At 39.7% G+C, this 21433-nt stretch overlaps 1 pseudogene; it reads right to left on the bottom strand.

The window, feature by feature from the left end:
• Window positions 1-245: 245 nt before the first annotated feature.
• LOC109438143 (small ribosomal subunit protein eS1) lies at window positions 246-20499 on the bottom strand (annotated as a pseudogene).
• Window positions 20500-21433: the final 934 nt, after the last annotated feature.

Raw genomic sequence — 21433 nt, forward strand, 5'->3', positions numbered from 1 at the left:
ATGGAGTCACAAGAAATTTAAGCTGGAATTTGGGGTTTGGAAAGTTATGTTGATGTTCCAGAAGAAGACATGACTGTATTTGAATAAATGTAGATTTTTGTACATGAATAAATGAATAAACGTAGATTGTTGTTTATGAGTAAATATAGATTGTTGTACATGAAAAAATAAGACATCCCCTGAAAATAAGCCCTAATGAGTCTTTTTTTTTTTTTTTTAGCAACGAGTTTTGTCACCATGAAAATTCTGATTTTTAAATAGATTCTTGGACTGGGGGCTCATATGCATCAGCTCGTTCAACTTCAGCACCTCTCTTGCCCCCAGTAGCTTTTCCAGAGCTGCTGCCTTCACCATGAAGCTCCATGAGTTTTCCCAATTCAAACTTGGGCTTCTTCAGCATTTTGACTTTTCTAACAAAGACATCATGGGGCAGATAAATAGATTGGCAAGCCTTTTGTATGTCTTTTCCAATGCTGTCAGGAATCAATTATTGACCACTTCTTTCAAGTCATTTGTCTGCACCTCTTGGGTCATGATTTCCATCATCTTCTTCCGGATTTGGCGGACCTATTGATGCTGAGTATAAGAAGTCTTCTGAATCTGATTGTTGCGTTTTTTAGTAAAATCAACACAGAACAGATGAAGCAAATAACCATCGGTAGTCTTGACATCAACATGAGCTTCAATCATGGTGGGCCATTTTTTGACTATGGAGCACATTTTGTCACAGGTAAGATCCAGGCCACGGAAATCAGTCAGGCAGTTTTGGCCCTGAACATCCTCAGTAATTAATGTGAATTTTCTAAATGCACCTTCATCATTCTGCAGATCAGCTGGGCTCACTTCAAACACACGCCCCTTGAGACCATCAGATGCAATTTTGGTTCCTTGAGTTCTGTGACTGGTGTTTTCTCAATATTTCTTATATTGAACATAGCTGGTGCTTTCACATCATACCAATCTTTCTTAGAAAATAGGTCAACCACTTTTTTCTTGACTCCTTTCTTGCCGCCTTTTGTAAGGTGCTTATTCTTGCCGACCACTGTGGTGCTGCTCAGAGAGCCAAAAGAAAAAAGAAAAGCCCCAGTGCATCTTTTGGAGCAAAAATTAATATAAGACACGGTCTTATTTTGGGGAAATATGGTATATACGATGTCAGAGGGGTAGTAGATTGGGGGAAATTATCACTTTGTGAGGGGTGTAAATGTCTAACTATTACATTGTTTTGTATACCTGTAACTAATTTTAAAAAGTGAAATAAGAAAGTACTATTAGATTAATGGATAAAGAAGTTGTGGTATATATATACAATGGAATACTATTTGGCGGTAAGAAAAGATGAAATAGGACCATTTGTGACAACATGGATGGATCTTGAGATTATAATGCTAAGCGAAATAAGTCAGACAGAAAAAGCAGAGAACCATATGATTTCACTGATATGTGGTATATGAACCAAAACAACAAAAGAACAAGACAAACAAATGAGAAACAAAAACTCACAGACACCAACAGTAGTTTAATGGTTACCAGAGGGTAAGGGGGGAGGAGGGTGGTAGATGAGGGTAAAGGGTATCAAATATATGGTGATGGAAGGAGAACTGACTCTGGATGGTGAACATACAATGGGATTTATAGATGATGTAATACAGAATTGTACACCTGAAATTTATGTAATTTTACTAACAATTGTCACCCCAATAAACTTTAATTAAAAAAAAGAAAGTACTATTGTTTATCAATAAATAAAGTAAAATTAGTTAATGTCAAATAATAAAGACATTTTTTCTCTTTTTAAAGTGTGAGTTAATGGCAAAGTAAGAAATACTGAGGCCTTTCTTTTTTTGTAGCTAATTTGCAAAATCCCTGCATACAGGAATAAGAAAGAGCAGTTATGAGAAAGAGAAAAATCTCTAAATGGGAGACTTACTGTCCTCCCTTCCAACCTCCCTCCCTCAAATGTTGCTATAGTAATAGGCAACCTTCCATTCAAGTCCTTTTGCCCCAAGTCCAAGAGAAATAACACCATGATTAATATTGTATTTCCCAAGTTACAGATACATAGAAATAACTCCAAGCTATAGTCTAAATGAATGACTGTATTTTAGATTTCAGCTGGCATAGGGTGAAATCCGTCTCTATTTGGCTTTAGTCCCCAATCCCTGCAGAGCTGAAGTTGGCAGCCTTAGGTTTTTCTTTAGTGGATGCACCAGTGACATTTCTCTACCCCTACTTCTGTCTCTTGTCTTAAATTTCTTCCCTGGAATCCAGAATGATGCTTCTATTGTGCTCTGAAGGATAAACCCACGCAAAGTGACTGTGACATCAAGCCCCGTTGCAGAGCATAGAAGTGGGGTTAGGAATCTACAGGTCTAGTTTTGTATGATTTTAGCACAGCAGGGAACTGGGCTTGTTAATTACTCAGTTAAATGCTAGTTGACCTATAAAATGCAGGCGTAAGTTGCTGTTAAGATCAGCTTCAAATGGCATTATGGAAAGATGGGGGCACTCAGGCGGTGGCTACAGTTCTCCTGAGGGATGGAGAGATGCATGCAGATAGGTGCTGCAGATAGGCCTTTCCATGTCACTGAGGGGACTCTTAGGGGATATCTGAAGAATAAGAGGAAGCTCAATGAATGTACATTGTGGAGAATGAAGTTACTTAACACATTCTAGCCAGTTGAAAGATAATATTGAAACAAAACACCAAGATACCAGTCACTAAGAAGGGAAATGCAAAGCAGAAGCAGTGGAAGGCCACGCCTAAGACTTGGAAACTGTCACTGAATGCTCTTACCATTACTGGGATCAGTGTCTGAGTACTGGGTGATTCTAGTGTATTTCAGTAGGTCTGGTAGGAGGGGAGGCTCAGCACTTAGTTTCTAAAACTTTAACTAGGAAGCAATTGTGAATTACTCATAACAACACATGAATATATTCCATGGTATTGTGTCAAACTGTTTTATGTCTGTGTAAGCTTTGGAATATAAATATTCAGAGGACACCGAATGCTAGTGTTAGATTGTACAAAGATGCTTTAACAATATTATTGGATTTTGCTGACTTTATACAGGTCAGCAAGCTCAGTTGAAGAGTTAGAATAATACAACCTCTCACTTCAATAACATAAATTATGCTAACCAAGAGTGCCTCCCAGAATTGTCATGTAAGTTAGCAGTAATATATATATATATCAGACAAACTAAGCCATCAAATCAAATCCCCGTGTCACTCACGTCTTTTCTAATTATCACTAAAGTGTTACTTAGCTGGATGAACCATAGCTCAAGAGGGAACATTTAAGTGCAGACAATATCCATAATAACTTCTCAGAGGCATGAAACAGAGTGGAAATGTATCTCTAGACTCAGTGGTGGCCTGAAGATATTCTAGATTTTCATTGAGGACTATCAGGAGCAAGGAGAATTGAAGCAGTGCCCCAAGGCAAATAAGAGGGAGCCTGCAGTCTGCAAGGGATGGTGCCAAAGCACAGTGAACTCGAGAACAGCAAGTGGTTCTACCAACAATCAAACCAATATCCGTTTTCTAGGCCTCAGATGGCCGAAGGAGCACGGACCAGACTGCTTGAGCAAAAAAACCAAAAAAAACATATCTTAGGCATGGAGAAGGGAAAATTAAGTAAGGAACATAGGGAAAGAAGCGATTTTTGACTCAGAGAAAGAAGGAGAGGAAAAGGGACAAAAAGAAAAAAGGAAATTGTTGGGGGATGAATGATTTGTGCCTGGGTCTTAATTGATGAAGGTGACTGAGTTGTAACAAGGAGAGGTTAATGCCAGTGAAAGACGTTTTATTATTTACAGTTCCCAAGAGAAGGGGGCACTGTATACCATGTAAGGCCACATGGAGAATCACCAGGTTTGGTCAGGAGGCAGAAGTAGGAGCGACGGGAAAGCATAGGCCACGGCCTATAATGGGGTTTCTGCAGCAGAGAAAAGACAGGACAGGTAAACAGCTGTTAAGACTGGCTAGTTTGAATAGTTCTGGTGAGCTTTGCGGTACAGAAGCTGTTCTCGTCTACAGACGCATTCCCCTACCATCATTCTGCTCCAGCCACACAAGCCTCCTCGAAGCTCCTGGAACACAACAAACTGGGCCTTGGTACTTACTGTTCCTTTGCCTGGAATGCCCTCAGATATCCATGTAGATGATTTCTCACCTCCCTCAGCTTTCTAATCAAATGTCACCTTATCAGAGAGGCTTTGCTAACCATCATATCTAAAAGAGCAAACCATGCCTCTTTCACACACACACACACACACACACACACACACACACACACACATTTTATTAATAACATATCGCTACTTGGTATATTATGTACTTATTTTTATGTACTCCCCAACCCCACCTAGTAGAATACAAATTTCATGAGAGCAAGATCTTTGACAATCTCAAAACCTACACAGAATAGGGCATGGCACATGATTGGTGCCCAATATATATCTGTTGAATGAATAAATAACCACAATGAGAACATATATTCCCTTTTATTCTCTTTCATCTTTTTTCCTGTTTCATGCCCAGAATTCCCAATTAATAAGAGAAAATGGCAACTGAAAGACACACAAACTTGTTCAGCAACAAAATCGCCCTTGCCCAATGTCTCTCCCTCCATTGGTCATTCTCTGGGTAAATGGCAGCCCCATTGGAAAACCCTCAGTTACCTATGATTCCCCTCTTCTCCTGTTGCCCCACTGTCAGGGCACAGCAAGCCCTATAATGTCAACCTCCAGAACACATATTGCTGTCCACTTCTCCAGACTAAACCACTACACTCTATCAATTACTCTCCTAACCTGTCCTTTTCTATTCTTGACCCATTTCCACTTCCTACCCAGTTTGCATAGAATAATCAGAGAAGGCTTTTATTTAGTTACCGTATTTTGCCGTGTATAATGCACTCCTGTGTATAATGCACACCCACGTTTTTGACCCAAACTTTAAGGGGACAAAATCTTTCATTTTTTTAATTCAAATTTTTGTTTACATTTAGGTACTTGTTTTTTGTATTATAAAGGAATTCTAGCATTTATTTTTAAATATATTATGGTACAAGAAATTTTATGTAACAAATAATTACAAAACACAAGAACAGATACAAGGTACAAGAAATTTTATGTACCTTTTAACAAATTTACAATATTTACACATCATAGGAGGCCAAGAACTCTTCATCATTGCAAGTTCGTTGTAAGTTCAACAAAACCAATTATTGTATTCAGGGTATTATTTTGCATATGGATATCATCATTGATTTCTAGAGTTACACTTTTAACTCATAAGCACAAATAAAAGAATTAAAAACATTTATATAGATATGGAATTAGTACTACCCATGTATAATGCACATCCTTATTTTTCCCTCACAAATTCGGGCAAAAAGGTGCTCATTATACATGGCAAAATATGTAGTTAGTTTTAATTTTTTAATTACCATTGACATTGAATATTATTTTACATTAATTTCAGGTGTACAGCATAGTGGTTAGACATTTGTGTTATTTAAAAAGTGATCCCCTGACTAGTCTACCCGAGTACCCACTTCACGCAATACATAGTTATTATCATAAAATTGACTGTATTCCCTGTGCTTTACTTTACATCCCCATGACTGTTCTGTAAGTACCAACTTGTACTTCTTAATCCCTTCACCTTTTTTGCCCTGCCCCCTGACACCCTTCCCACCTATCACCCTGATAAATCTAGTACCAATCTGACACCATATATAGTTATTACTATACTATTAACTATATTCCTTATGCTATACTGTTACATCCCCATGACCTTTTTGTAACAACCAGTGTGTATTTCTAAATCTCTTCCCCTTTTTCACCTGCCCCCACCCCTCCCATCTGTCAACCATCAAAATGTTCTTTGTAGCTATGAGTTTGTTTCTGCTGTTTGTTTGTTTTGTTCCTTATATTCCACAAATAACAGAAATCACATTGCATCTATCTTTCTCTGTCTGACATGCTCCACTCAGCACAATACTCTCTAGGTCCATCCATGCCGCTGCAGATGGCAAGAACCCATTTCCTTCAATGGCTGATCCGTATTCTATTGTATATATGTACCACCTCCTCTTTATCCACTCATCCATCATGGACATTCAGGCTGCCTCCACATCTTGGCCATTGTAAACAATGCTGCAATGGACATATAGAAGCACACGTCTGCTCGAAGTAGTGTGGGTTTCTTTGACCAAATATCCAGAAGGTGGATTACTGGGTCTTTCTTTGTCTCTTGTTGTAGCCTTTGTTTTAAAGCCTATTTTGTCTGGTATAAGTATTGCTACCCATCTTTTTGTTTGTTTCCATTTTCATAAAATATCTTTTTCAATCCCTTTGCTTTCAGTCTGTATCTCTTTTGATCTGAAGTGAGTCTCTTGTAGGTAGCATATGTAAGGGTTTTCTTTTCTTTAATTGAATGTATTGGGGTCACAATGGTTAGTAAAATTACATAGGTTTCACGTATACAATTCTATAATACATTATCTATACATCACATTGTGTGCTCACCACCCAAAGTCAGTTCTCCTTCCATTACCATATATTTGACCCCCTCTACCCTCTTCTACCATCCCCTCTTCCCCCTTATCCTCTGGTAAGTACTAAACTGTTGTTTGTGTCTATGAGATTTTGCTTCTTTATTTGTTTGTTTGGTTCCTTTGTTGCTTTTAGTTTTGTCTCCCACATATAAGTAAAGCCGTAAGGTTCTCGACTTTTTCTGACTTATTTCATTTAGTATAATAATATCAAGATCCATCCATGTTGTTGCAAATGGAAGTATTTCATCTTTTCTTATGGCAGAGTAGTATTCCGTTGTGTCAAAACCACATTGAGATATTTACCTCACCCTTGTTAGAATGGCTATCATCAACAATACAAATAATAACAAGTGTTGGAGAGGCTGTGGAGAAAAAGGAACCCTTATTACACTGTTGGTGGAAATGTAGATTGGTACAGCCACTATGGAAGGTAGGGTGGACGTTCCTCAAAAAATTAAGAATAGAATTACCATATGACCCAGCAATCCGTCTCCTGGCTATATACCCCTAAAAATCTGAAAACATTTATCCGTAAAGATATATGTGCTCCAACATTCATTGCAGCATTATTTACAGTGGCCAAGACATGGAAACAACCAAAATCTCCTTCAATAGATTATTGGATAAAGAAGATGTGGTATATATACACAAGGGTTTTATTTTTTTATCCATTCAGCCACCATCATAGATATGTAGTTATTGCCATTTTATTATTCATACTTTGGATTTTTTTTTTCTTAAAGAAGTCCCTCTAAGATTCCTTATAATACTGGTTTGGTGGTGATGAATTACTGGGTAGAGTAATCTTGGTTGTAAGTCTTTGTTTTTCATCACTTTGAATACTTCATGCAAATCCCTTTTGGCCTGCAAAGTTTCTGCTGAGAAATCAGCTGACAGTCTTATGGGAGCTCCCTTACAGGTAGCTAATTGCTTTTCTCTTGCTCCTGTTAGGATTCTTTCTTTGTCTTTAACCTTTGGCATTTTAATTATAATGTGCCTTGTGTGGGCCTCTTTGGGTTCATCTTGTTTGGGACTCTCTGTGCTTCCTGAGCTTGTATGTCTATTTTCTTTGCCAGATTAGGGAAGTTTTCCATTATTATTTCTTCAACTAGGTTCTCAATCCCTTACTCCCTCTCTTCTCATTCTGGTACTCCTATGATATGAATGTTGGTATGCTTGTTGTTGTCCCAGAGGTTTTTAAAACTATCCTCAGCTTTTTTATTTTTTAACTCTTTTTTCTTTTTGCTGTTCTGATTGGGTGTTTTCTGATGCCTTGTTGTCTAAATTGTTGATTTGATCCTCTGCTTTGTCTATGTTTCCTTTCTCTTTGTTGAAGTCCTCCCTGAGATCATTGAACATCCTTATAACCAGTGTTTCAAATTCTGTGTCTGGTAGATGGCTTGTCTCTATTTTGTCCAGTTCTTTTTCTGGAGATTTGTTCTCTTTTTTCATTTGGGACATGTTTCTTTATCTCCCCATATTGGCTGGCTCCCTGTGTTTGTTTCTATGTATTAGGTAGGGCTGCTACGTCTTCCTACCTTAATGAAGTGGCCTTATGCAGTAGGTGTCCTGTGGGACTCAGTGTATCAGTCTCCCGGGGCACCTGAGCTGTGTACTCCAGTTGTGTCCCTTGTGTGGATTGTGTATGCCCTCCTATTATAGTTCTTGGTTGCTGTTTGCATGTCATTGGGAGAGATTGACCCTGAATTGATTAGGTGTGAGGACTGGCCATGACTACAGTGGAGGAGCTGTTGTGCATAGGGTCACCTATGAAGCAGGATTTACTTTACCAAGTTTCTAGTGCCTGCCCATTGCCCTGTGTATGTAATCCTTGGAGGTGACTGGGTGATGCTCTGTCATGGTCTGAAGCTGGCCACCGGGTATATCAGCCCTAGGGTCTTCTGGGACAGGCCCCACCACAGGTCAAGTTCAGCCACAGCCTGTGCCCTGCCTGGGGCCACCTGGCATGAATCAGAAAGCAATCTACAGATGGCCAACACCCACACTGGACTTAGAGTTGCCTCAAGAGGCCAAGCCAAAAACCAAAAAATAAGGCTGGCTACCACTAGTGCCAGTTTGGGGACTGCTCAGTAAGAGGTGTAGGAAATGCAGAAGCCAGATTCTGCTTGTTTGGGTTTTGTTAACCTTTGAGAGATTTTAGGAAAGTCTGAAGCATGAGCCAAGATAAGCCATCTTTATGGAAAAGCCACTGGAAGGGGCTTGGGTGGGCCTAAAAGTTGGGTGGGGCAGCATCTCAGGAAATTACCAGGGTGGGGCAGGGAAATGGTATTAGCCAGTTTTATGGAGACTCAGATATGACAGCTACCTGCGTATGCACTGGGAGTGGGGAGGACTCAACAAAGAAACAAATTCTGCCAATACTTCTTTCTGGGAGAAAGCTGCTGTTCCAGCCCTCACCTTGAAGACAGGTAATTCAGTTGTTCCCCATATTTCTCTGGCACCTTTCGAGCTTCTGTTCCAGTGCTGAAGCTCAGAGCAAGTGAGCCTGTCAGTGAGTAAGTGCAAGTGTGGGCCTTTTAAGAGAACACCTGGAACTGCAGCCACCCTCTGTCTCACTCAGCCACAATCTCTGCTGGTTTCCACAGCCAGAACTTATGGGGACTTCTCTTCCTGGCATTAGAGCTCTGGGCTGAGGAGCCTGGTGTGGGGCTGGGACCGCTTGCTCATCTGGGGCAGGGGGACCTCCATAGCTGAGATATTCCTTCCAATTTTTAAAGGTCTCACGCAGGTGTGGGATGAGCCTGATCCACCAGTCTTGAGGTGGTGTCTTCTGTATGTCCTTAGTTGTAGACTTCAGTTCAGCTGGACTTCAGGGGATTCTCAATGAGGTTGTTCTGTAGTCTAGTTATAATTTTGATGTGGTTATGAGAGATGGCAAGCACAGTGTTTACCTACTGTTTTATCTTGAGTGCAAATCCAATGAAGGCTTTTGAAACAATCTAAAACGGGGTGTCCAAACTGTGGCCCACAGGCCAACTGCAGCCCGCAATCCACTTTTAATTGGCCCACAGCAAATTCCAAAAATATATTTAGTTTACTTAAATAAACCAGGTGAGGCAATACGTACTTCACCTCGAGTGAGTGGTCCGGCTGTTTGTGTATTTTACCAAATATGGCCCTTGGTAAAAAACATTGAAAAAAGTTTGGAAACCCCTGATCTAAAATCACATAACTAAAAGTCCTTCAATTTCTATCCAAATTTCCTGTCATGAGCCCCAGAATTCTGTGTGATCCAGCCCTCCTCACCTTTTAAACTTAGTCTTTGTCACTCTAACTTTCTCTCTTTGCTCCAACCATACTAGCTCTTGTACAACTTTTTGAGGAACCCAAATTCATTCTGATCTGAAACTTTTCTACTTGTTTCTTCTTGCTCCTCTTTGTGTGGCTGGTTCCTAAAGACCATCTCAGTCCAAATGTCCCTTCTTAGAGATGTTTTCCACAGACCAGTTTGTCTACAGTAGCTCTCATATTGCCTACTCCCTCTACACTGTTTCTTCAAGTACTTCACAATTAGTAATTATTTTATTTAGTAGTCCATAGGGCAATTCTTTCAATTGCACCCTGAGGATACATCTCTGGGTACTGGTGACATCTTATGAAGTATATTAAGCCAGAGAACTTGCACACTTTTCTCTCCTAGAGCCTTTTCTCAGTGCTACATCATACCTGGCAAAGTGAAAGTATTCAATTTCATTGTTATTTGCCCCAATATTATTTACAATTTCAGTCTTATCTTTAGTTTGGCATAAAAGGTTTTGTCTTCTGGGAAAGAATTTCAAATGTCAACAACAAACGAGAAAGATATTTCATAGACTCAGTAGCTTCTACAATCATATCACTAAAAACACAAATACTTTTTACACAATCTGCGAGGATCCTTAAGTGGTTTTGAACATATATCTTACTTAATTTTTACACAACCCTCAAGAATTTATTATAAACTTTTTATGTAAGAAAATAAATCTTTCTGAAGTTGATCCTTTTCCCCACACTGTCAGTAAATAGTAGAGCTGGAATTTCACCTCAGCTCTTGCAATTTGCAGAGCTCAGAATCTTTCACTGCATCAGTAAATAAGTTGCTCTTCTGCTTAAAGCAGTCCTGAGGATGACAAGGGAGGGACTGGATGGCTAGACAGACACAAAAGAGAGGATTCCTGCCCAATTGTCACCTATTTGGGAAAGTAGGAGGTACACTTGCATTGCAAGACTCATGAAACTTTAAATCCACATATGAACAAAAGAAGGTGAGTCTAATTGGAGCTATAACCACAATTATTATTTATGTGATGAAAAATTTGTAATTAGATCTGGAAGTGATTACTCAAGAAAGACTTTCTGGAGCAAATAATTTCATATTAGGTTTTGAAAGTTTACTGATACAAGGAAGAGAGGGATTCTGAGAATAAGAAAATAAGAATTTCGTCTAGCTCGACTGTATATGCAAATGTATTTGAATGTGAGAAACTGTATAAAGAAATCACCATTTATTTCTTCAAAAATTCTATTATGTTCTGTTATGGCTGAAACTTCAGGGATCTTGCAAAAGTTATTTTTCAAAATTTATCATCAAATTGAAACTATCTAGTAGATGATTTATAAAAGGCAGCTTTCAGAAAATCCCTTCACTGAAAAATAAGGGGCACCATGGAGTTATCACAGGCAAATTATGAATAATACACTACTGGGCTCTTTTTAATTCTGTCGTTTTGGCTTTACCCTAATGGAAAGAAAAAGTAGATTGGGGAACTGAGAGTATGAAAGAATAAATGTGGCTGTTGTTCATGACCAATCTGTGCCAAGACACTTTCTTTTTCTGTCTCACAGGTGTGTCTCTAGTTACCACCTGGGACAGTAGCTGGGGAGGCGGTACAGCAGTGTCACCTTCATTTTAAAATCTAGATTGTAATCACTAGGTCGATTATCATCATCAATCAATAGTCCACCATGAAGACAAAGAGTTCTGAGAGTGACTGGGCAGAGAAAATGATGTGGACCTGTCCTCAGTGCCATCAAACCCACAGTGCTTCTTTTCCCAAACTAAATACACACCGAACTCCATAGTTGTTAAACTAGGTTTTAATTGGAAACTTTTGAAAACTCTTCAAGCCAAATGGAGTTAGGGGCTACAATGGATAGCTGTTCTCCAAGTCTTTCTTCTGAGAAATGCCCTTTCCTCATACTATGTGATTATTGTGGGCACATGTGTCCAGCTAAACAATCAAAATATCCCGTCCTATTGGGTATAGAAAGATGGGCATATGATCTCACCAAGGTATTCTTCAGGAACTGATATAGACTGAATGATATGCTAAGATGAGGTCCTCTCTTTTCTCTTTACCTTTCAGGATGATATAAGCCAGAGACAACTGGTGATCATCTTCACTGTCACATGGAGAAAATCTGCCTGGAGCCAACACAACTAGCTGCCTGTAGAACTAAGAGGTGGTGAAAAACATAGCACTTATGTTGTAATTGGAACCCTTGGAACCAGCTGGGCCTGAAGTCAGGTCACCTCTTGGATTCTTGATTATAGAAATGTAGTATTGTGATTTATAATAAGACATACAGTCATGCATATATGACATTAAGTCAATGACAGACTGCACGTATGACAATGGTCCTGCAAGATTATAATGGAGCTGAAAATTTTCTATCAAGTAGTGATGTCATAGCCATGGTAAAATCCTAATGCAGGGGCAGACTGGTGGCTCAGTTGGTTAGAGCACGAACTCTGGGCAATGGGGCTGCCAGTTTCATTCCCACATGGGCCAGCAAGCTGCGCCCTCTGCAACTAGAATGAAGTCAATGAGCTGTCACTCAGCTCCCGGGTGGCCAGATGGCTCAACTGATTGTTGCGTGGGCTCTCAACCACAAGGTTGTGGGTTCGACTCCTTAACTCCCACAAGGGATGGCAGCTGCACTGCCTGCAACTAAGATTGAACACGGCACCATGAGCTGAGCTGCCACTGAGCTCCCAGATGGCTCAGTTGGAGCACGGGCTCTCAACTACAAGGCTGCTGGTTCGACTCATCCCAGGGATGGTGGGCTGTGCCCCCTGCAACTAACAACGGCAAATGGACCTGGAACTGAGCTGTGCCCTCCACAACTAAGATTGAAAGGACAACAACTTGACTTGGAAAAGTCCAAGAAGTATACAGTTCCCCAATACAGTCCTGTTGCCCTTCCCCAATAAAATATTTTTTAAAAAAAATCCTAATGCAATGCATTACTCATGTGTGCATGGTGATACCGGTGTAAACAGCCCCACTACACTGCCAATTGCATAAAAGTACGGTACATGCAATTATGTACAGTATATACTACTTGATAATGACAATCAATGACTGTTACTGATTTAGGTACTTACTGTACTATACTTTTTATCATTATTTTATAGTGTACTCTTTCTACTTATTAAAAAGTTTGCTGTAAAACAGTATGATGTGTTATGACAAAGCAGCCTCACACATCTCGTATTTACCACATCTCTTGATCGCATCATTTTCTCTTGTGCTTGATTTTATCTCGTGTTGTTTTGTACAGTAACATTCTGTATAGCCTTGTGGTCAAGGAGCAATAAGCTATTATACCATATAGCCTAGGTATATAGTAGGCTAGGTTTTTGTAAGTGCATTCTGATGTTTACATGACAAAGTCACGTAAAGATGCAGTCCTCAGGATATAGCCCCATCATTAGGTGGCATATGACTGTACTTGTTCTTCATTCCCATTTATGGCACAGCACTCCTAAAATTCTTGGAATGTCCTAAATAATAAGAGATAAAAGTATATTTTTAAATTGATAACAAGCTCCGTTCAACCATGACTAAGTTTATATTGAGGTGAGTTTTGAAAGCCCCTAACAATGGGGGTTGGTTACCAGGGGACCCAATCACATAATTAGATGGCTGGAACTTTTAGTCCCAACCCCCTCACTTCCAAGGAGGAGTTGGAGATTAAATTAATCACCAATAGCTAATGATTTAATCAATCATGCTTATGTAAAGAGGCCTCCTTAAAAAACAAAAAAAAAATGGGGTTTAGAGAATTTCTTCGCTGGGGAACAAGAATTCATCAATGTGCGAGGGGGTAGTGTGTTCTAAACATCGTGGGGACAGAAGCTCCTGGGCTCAGGACCCTTCCAAACCTCACCTGATGTATCTCTTCACCTGGCTCTTCATTTGTTTCTTTTAATGTCCTTTGTAATAAACTGGTAATCTAGCAAGTAAACTGTTTTTTCTGAGTTCTGAGAGGTGCTCTAACAAATTCAATGAACCCGAGGAGGTGGTCTGATTTACAGCCAGTTGGTCAGAAGCACAGGTAAACCACCTGAAGTTGTGATTAGCATCTGAAGGGATGGGGTGAGCAGTCCTGTGAGACTGAGCCTTTTACCTGTGGGGTCTGATGCTATCTCAGGTAGAGAGTTGAATTGAATTGTAGGACACTCAGCTAGTGTTGCAGAATTACTTGGTGTGGGAAAAGTGCTCTGCCCCCTACATTTGGTCACCAGAAATGTGGTAGGAGGAAATGTGGTGAGTAGAGGAGGAAAAGAGAAAGCTTTCCCTTTACAAGAAGCCAGTGAATTCCCTTTGACATGTAAGCGAGTTTCCTATCACAGAACACCAGAGAGTGGGTAGCTTATAAACAACACTCACTATTTCTCACACTTCTGGAGACTGGGAAGTCCAAGATCAAGGCACCTGCAGATTCAGTGTCTGGTGAGAGCCTGCTTGCTGGTTCCTAGATGGCCAGCTTTTTGCTGTGTGGCAAAAGGGGCAAGAGAGCTCTCTGGGACCTCTTTTATAAGGACACTAACCTCATCATGAGGGCTTCTCCCTCATGACATAATCATCTCCCAAAGGCCCCAACTCCAAATGCCGTCACAGTGGGGATTAGAGTTCAACATATAAATTGAAGGGAGGGGAGAGGAGAGGGACACACACATTCAGTCTGTAGCATCTACAAAGAGTTGGACATTATTTCTTAGGTTTTCAGAGGGTGTCCCTCATGGACATTCCCTTGATCTTGTTTCTCTCATCTCTCTCATTTTTATTAGCCTTATCTCTTTAACCCCTTTCTTCTGCTTCCCCATCCCATCCCGTTTTCTGTTGGAATCCACCACCTTCCCTAAAGAAGTAGTCAAATTTCAGCCCACCTAAGCGTTTTCCTTTATACAGTAAATTCCACATCCTCAGTCTTCACGGGCAATCAGTGGCTTTACTCCTACACTCAGCACTGCTGCTCTGCAACAAGGAGGGGAAGGTTCTGGAATTAGGGTTTGCTGGGTCCCCCAGGAAAGGAGGTACTTCAGCATCAGACCTGAGCATAAGTGGAGGGAGCAGAGGAGCAATATACCACGCTGAACTACAGGTGCCTTCCTTTGGGAGTATCTGTAACCAGGCACAGGTTGTGAATTTAAGAATTACTTCAGTATGAATACCATATCTGTTCTAAGTAAGACATTTATATTCCCCTGTTATCATAAATTTGGCACTTGGAGAGCAATAATCTTGGTCTCATTTTATTAAGAAAGCATTTATCCCTTTACTATACTGAATTATGACTCAATTTAATGGACAAAAATCCCAAAATAAACAGAGAATAAATAGCTCTGGGCCTAGACCACTTCTTCCTAACCACATATTCTGTTGCTGGGTAAAGGTGAGGGGCTAGGATGGGAAGAAAAGTTTCGTTTGCTCTACCACTGTGGTAAAAGATGTCTAAAATCTCATTCAGGAAGGTAAGGAATAAAATATTCGAGAAAACTTACTTAAAATTGCTTTTGACCCTAAGCTGACCCTATGCTTAAAAATCAACTTAAAACAACCACACATGTGCTCAGGAAGGTTTTTCACTGCAAGAAAAATTTCAGGATGAAATTAGAAGAATTTTTTCTATGTAAGCCTAGAGGGAAATCCAAAAGTAGTTTGAGATTGAGAATAAATAAAAGGCAGAGAGAAAGGAATCAAATTATATCTAGGTCTTTGGTCTTTGTCTCCATTTCTGGCACAGACTTCCTAACATCCTTGTCCCTTTCAGCCTAGAAAAGGTAAGACTATCATTATCATTACTAATGGTGAGAATAATAATAACTGTAGTCATGTTTTATGTACATTATCTCATTTAACCTTCATAACAACCATAAAAAGTTGGTACAATTATTACAACTATTTTAGGGATGAAGGAAACAAGACCTAGAGAGGTTAAGGAACTTTCCAAAGGCCACACAGCTGATAGATGGTAGATTTGAATCTCTAACTTAAAGCTTATGCTCTGAATTATTGTACTCTAAGCCTATTAATATTCAGTTGCTCTTAATATTTTACTGTTTTAATAAAGTTTTAGTTTTATATTATCACATAATTGAATCTAAAAAAAGCAAGCTAATACCAATACATATTTAACAAGATTATTACCCGGTACTACCATCCATCTGAAGGCATCTTATTCAAATTGGAGGCATAGTATACAAGATAAAATCAAGAGCTTTTGAAAGTTCTCTTTGCAACAATCTAAACTAATAAAGTTAGAGGGTAAAATCATAGGCAGTATATAAACTTGCTGTCAGTTTGACAGATGTTAATTGAATATCAGCTTGATTAAAAATCAGAAGTGTTCTGAGGTGGCATATGCAATTGGATATTTTAAGGCGAGTTTAATAAAGCTACATTTACAAAATGTGAAAAATTTGCAAGAAATAGTGCAGTATTCCAGGCTAATTACAGGGGGAAATTCTTACCTCCCCCAGGCCTGAAGGGACAAGAAGAGGTTGCTGGAACCCAGGGAGGGGAGCTGTATGGAAGAGAGTGGGGCCTTTAGTACCAGGATATGGCTAATCCACAGCTACCTGGAAGGTAGAAAACTGGGGGAATAACTCCTGGACTTCCTTTGTTTGCCACACCATGATCTCCTGCCAGTGCCTTCAACTGGTCAAAGAAAACTAAAATCCAGAGGGTTGAGGATTCTGTCAATGTGGTCTATGCTGCCAGCCTCTGGGAGCAGAGAGCAAAATGAGAAGAGATGGCGACTGTCTTATAAGCAAATGGAAGATAGCCAGGAAATTGATAATGGCCCAAATCACTGCATGTGCTTTGACAAAACTGAATTTCTGGGCCTGCCAAATTAAGAACCAGCTCCTGGATTTGGGGAATCCCCGACTGTGGATCCCAGTAGCAGCCTAAGTAATTGGTTAGTCTCAGTACCGCAATCCTCTCAATCTCTTTCCTCACCATTTAAACTCAAAAAGGCCTCTGACCCAAATTGGACCAGCCCACAGCTTTGGTCACCGTCCATAACCAGCGGACACAATGAAGTATAGAGTGCTGAAAGTCCCTCTGAGCTCAAATGCCAGCACAGCAATCTCACCTTGATCCCACTTCTGGGGTGGCCCTGTTTGTTGTTATAGCCAAAAGCTTCCTCAGGAAATTTCACAACCCTGTCTGCTCAACTGATATCTGCCAAGAGGTTAGCTTGGAAAGCGTACAAACTTAAGCAACAGCCAGAAAACCTGGCTCCTGTTTCTGGACTTGTGCAAAGCATGTGGTTTTTGCATCGGCAATAAGATGAGATGCTGGAGCTGGTGTATTTATTCACGCTGACAGATGAAAGTGTCAACACGTTGGCCTAGTTAAGTTTCCTCTCTTTATTCTTCATTAGAGACCACTTGAGGCAGATATTGCACACAATTGGCTTGTCCTTCTTCCCTTTACTTGTATCTCATATTCCATGTTTGACCCTGACCAGGATGTCTCTCCATAAAGCTTTGCTCAGCTTGTCCTCCTGGATAATACTCTATGCATTGGTTCTTTCTCTCTGCTCTGGTGTCTATAAAACTGTAGTTGTCCTGTGTCTCATTTATCACACTGGTTGAAGAAAATGGGAACAGAGTAAAAGAAAAAACTGACCAACTGACTGTTGCTTATTTAGTGATGTAGTTCTCAAAGTGTGCTCTGTCCCTTACTAGCTTTTGGATCATTGCTTTAAAACTTCCCACCCACCAGTTCAATGGTCTGAGTCATCTTGGGTTACAACTCTTACAACTCTGAGGACTGAGGTCAGGCTTTTGAGCAAGGGGGACCCATATTCTCGGTTCTCACAGCACTGTTTCTGAAAGCAAGGATTTCCCCACAACAGTGTCACATGCATTAAAGAGAAGGAAGAGGAGAGGGTGGTGAAATGAGTTTCTAGTAGGTGCTGAATATACTTGACATGGTTTTAGTTTATTTAGACAAAGTAACCAAGGAGAGAAGACTGTGGCAAAACTTCAGCTTAAAACTGTTACGGTTTCCTGCTCCTAGTTCCTTTATCTACTAGATTAGTTCCTTGTGTTTTCCTTGGCTCGACCATAGCTTCATGTTATAACATACTCTATGATCTACTGTGCTTGCACCTTAGTGAGGATGAACCCATTTCCCACTCTCTTTAATGAACATTTGCTTCTTGACTCATCATGTCCCCTTATCAGTATCCCTTTATATGGCTCTAGAGTACACTGCTATAGCAAACTGAGAAAACCCAGACACATAGCGGATGCTCCAGTATATTTAAAAATTCTCATGCAGCAGTTTCTGCATCCTTCTGTTTCCACTGAAATTATTAGCATAAATGAGCCTCAAGCTCATCTATTAATGATATAACAAGAGCAGCGGGGGACTCAGATTAAATACAAAGAACAGCGTCATGGCTGGAAACATTAGAGAGTCTGGAACACGTTACTGAGGAAAGCTGTAGACTCCTCTTCCCAAATAACCTAAAATAAATGGAAAGAAGATGGTCACTTTGGACTGGTTGGGGTATCTGGACAGGGCAAAATGATTTGGGCGATTTCTTTACAGGACAGGGTAGAGCACAGTGATTTAGAGCACAGAGTTTGGAGTCAAGCAGACCTGGAAATGAGACCCAGTTCTATCACTTACTAGCTGTGAAATCTTGGACACACTATTTAACTTCTCTACACAGTTATAATGAAGATTAAACAAGATTAATGGATACAGTGTTTGCATAGAATCTGACACCAGAGAAAGTACTCTATAAATATCAGTTTCTGCATTTAGCCTTGAGTTTTATTCACCCTTTTCTATCAACCCACCCCCCACACACTCCTGTGCAGACCCATTCTCATGCAGCTGCTAAGCTAAATCCCTTCACAATGAGCCTCAAAGCTGTAAATCTCCAACTCCACACTAGTTTGACACTCTCAGCTGGCGGTTACTAGTCAGCTGATAGTGTAGTAATGTAGTTCCCACAGGAAAGTGTCGCCCAGGTCGTATTTTTTCGTTGAGTTCACCTCATGTAGAACCTGATAAAGATGCTACTGCTGACAGCTTGACTGTTTCTCTTCATTCTTCAAGTCTGGAATCATACGTTTAAAGAGCTAGAATCTTTGAAGTGGAGGGAACCTTGGCATCATTTAGCCCAGGGCATATACTATGCTACAAGTAAACCTGAGGTGGACATAGAACTCAAAAGTGGAAAGTAGTGTTTACAGGAAATTTTACTGGTGCTGAAAGTGTACTTCTGCATAGAATCTTCAAGGAGGGGCAGAAGTTCATGAGAAGTGTGAGGATGTTTCACAAAGGAAGTGTACAAACAACTCATGTTGTGAGATACAGGAACGTAAAATGGCTAAGGGTTTGGGTGTCAGAAGGGAAGTAGAGATAAGGTTAGATAGGGAAAGAATTTCAGAAAAGAAAAAGAAAGAACAACTTTTTAAATGCTTTCAAGTTTTTGGTATCATAAATTTCCTTATCTATTTCTACTTCTTATCTAATTTTCTTACCTATTACCTAACATAAATTTTCTTATCTATCTTCATTTTCTCAGATGAAGGCAGCTTATTGCCTTTTCTGAAATATATGGTTAGTTCAGTATCAGGTATATCAAGATCTTATAATCCAAGTTTTTGGTTTTTTTTTCAAGTGGCAATGTGTATCTTTATTTCAGAATAACCAATAGAATTTTTATCCAAAATTCTTATCAGCACTCCTCGTGTGTTACGACAGTCAAAGCAGCAATAAGTTTCATTACAAAAACTGAAGTCACCAGAAAATGGGGTACCAAATGGGTGAGGAAACCCTATTTAATCACTCCCTATTTGCAAGATAACTCCTTTTTAGTCCTAAAACTTCTACTTTGATTCCTAACACACCAATAAAAAACAAAAACAAAAATCATTCCTTTTAACACTATGTAAAAACCATACTTGAACTCAATTGATCCTTTTGTTGCAATTCGGTCCAGCAAAGCCTTACCACTTCAAGCAAACCTACTCTACTTATTTGTGCTCAAAAAGGAGTTTGGTTATTGAAGAAGTGCTGCTGGTCTCTTATCTTTCCTCAGGATCCACACATCAGACACTCATCTCTATTCTCCAAAGAGCACACCATGGCTGCTGTGTTCCTCTCCTTCTCTTCTTCCTCTTTTGATGCCTTTTCCTGATCTTTCAGCTTCTCTTTATTTAGAGTGAACTGGATTGGATTAGCCGCTGGTCCTGTCCTTAAGTAATACATACCAGTCTTTAAACCCTGCTTTCAGCCGTAGAAGTGCATACTAGTGAGTTTGCCATAGTTAGGCTCAGCAATGTGGATGTTCAGAGACTGGCTTTGATCAATGAAAGCACCTCTCTCAGCTGCCATCTTGAGAATGGTTTTCTGAGAGATTTCCCATACAGTCTTATAAAGTTGCTTCAAGTCATCAGGAATTTCTGATATGCTCTGGATAGAGCCATTGCATGCAATAATCTGATTTTTCATCTCTTCATTCCACAAGCCCTGCTCAGTCAGATCTTTCAGCAAGTGAGGATTTACAATCTGAAATTCTCCTGACAAGACTCTGCGAGTGTAGATGTTGCTGGTACATGGTTCAATGGACTCATTATTTCCCAGGATCTGAGCAGTTGAAGCAGTAGGCATCGGGGCAATAAGTAAACTATTTCTTATACCATACCACTGTATTCTCGCTGGCGGCTGGGTTGGAGACACAGGAAGCAGGAGCCACAGAATCCACAATCCACACTCCGCCACACTCCATCCAAGTTTTTTTTGTTGTTGTTTTTGTTTTTTTTGTTTTTTGTTTTTTTTTAATGACCTAAACTGAACCCTCCACAATGTATCTGACAAGCATTTAGTCTAGCTTGAATATTTCCAATGCCAAGGAGCATAATATTGGGAGAGGCAACTCATTTCATCCTGTTATGTATTTAAATTCATTTTTCATTGAGGTATAATTGCATACAGTAAAATGCACAGCTCTTAAGTGGACAGTTTGATGAGTTTTGAAAAATATATCTGTGTATCCAATGGCTTAATCAAAATGTAGAAAATTGCCATCACACAGAAAATTTCCCCATGCTACTTTTCAATTAAATACCCTCTCTCCACCCTCCCACAGGCAACCACACTTCTGATTTCTATTCCCATGAATTAATTTTGCCTGTTCCTACACTTCACATAACTGGAGTCATTCAGTATGTGCACTTTTTCGGGTCTTGCTTTTTTCACATAACATAACATTTTTGAGATTAGTCTATGTTGCTGTATGTATTAATAGTTTGTTCCTTTTTAATATCCCATTCTATGAATATTCCTTAATTTTTGTATCCATTCTCCTTTTGATAAACATCTGCATTGTTTCCAAAGTCTGAATATTAGAAATAAAGTCACAATGAACATTTTTATACAACATTTTTGTAGGCATATGGTTTAATTTTTTTTTTAGAATTCTGGGATCACAAGATAGGTAAATATTTATAAGAAAATGATAGCTTTCCAAATTGATTATACCATTTTATACTTTCACTGGCAATATTTAGGAGATAGAGTTGCTCCACAGCCTTTCCAACATTGG

The sequence above is a fragment of the Rhinolophus sinicus genome, linkage group LG16 (genome assembly GCF_036562045.2).
Source record: "Rhinolophus sinicus isolate RSC01 linkage group LG16, ASM3656204v1, whole genome shotgun sequence".
Taxonomy (NCBI): domain Eukaryota; kingdom Metazoa; phylum Chordata; class Mammalia; order Chiroptera; family Rhinolophidae; genus Rhinolophus; species Rhinolophus sinicus.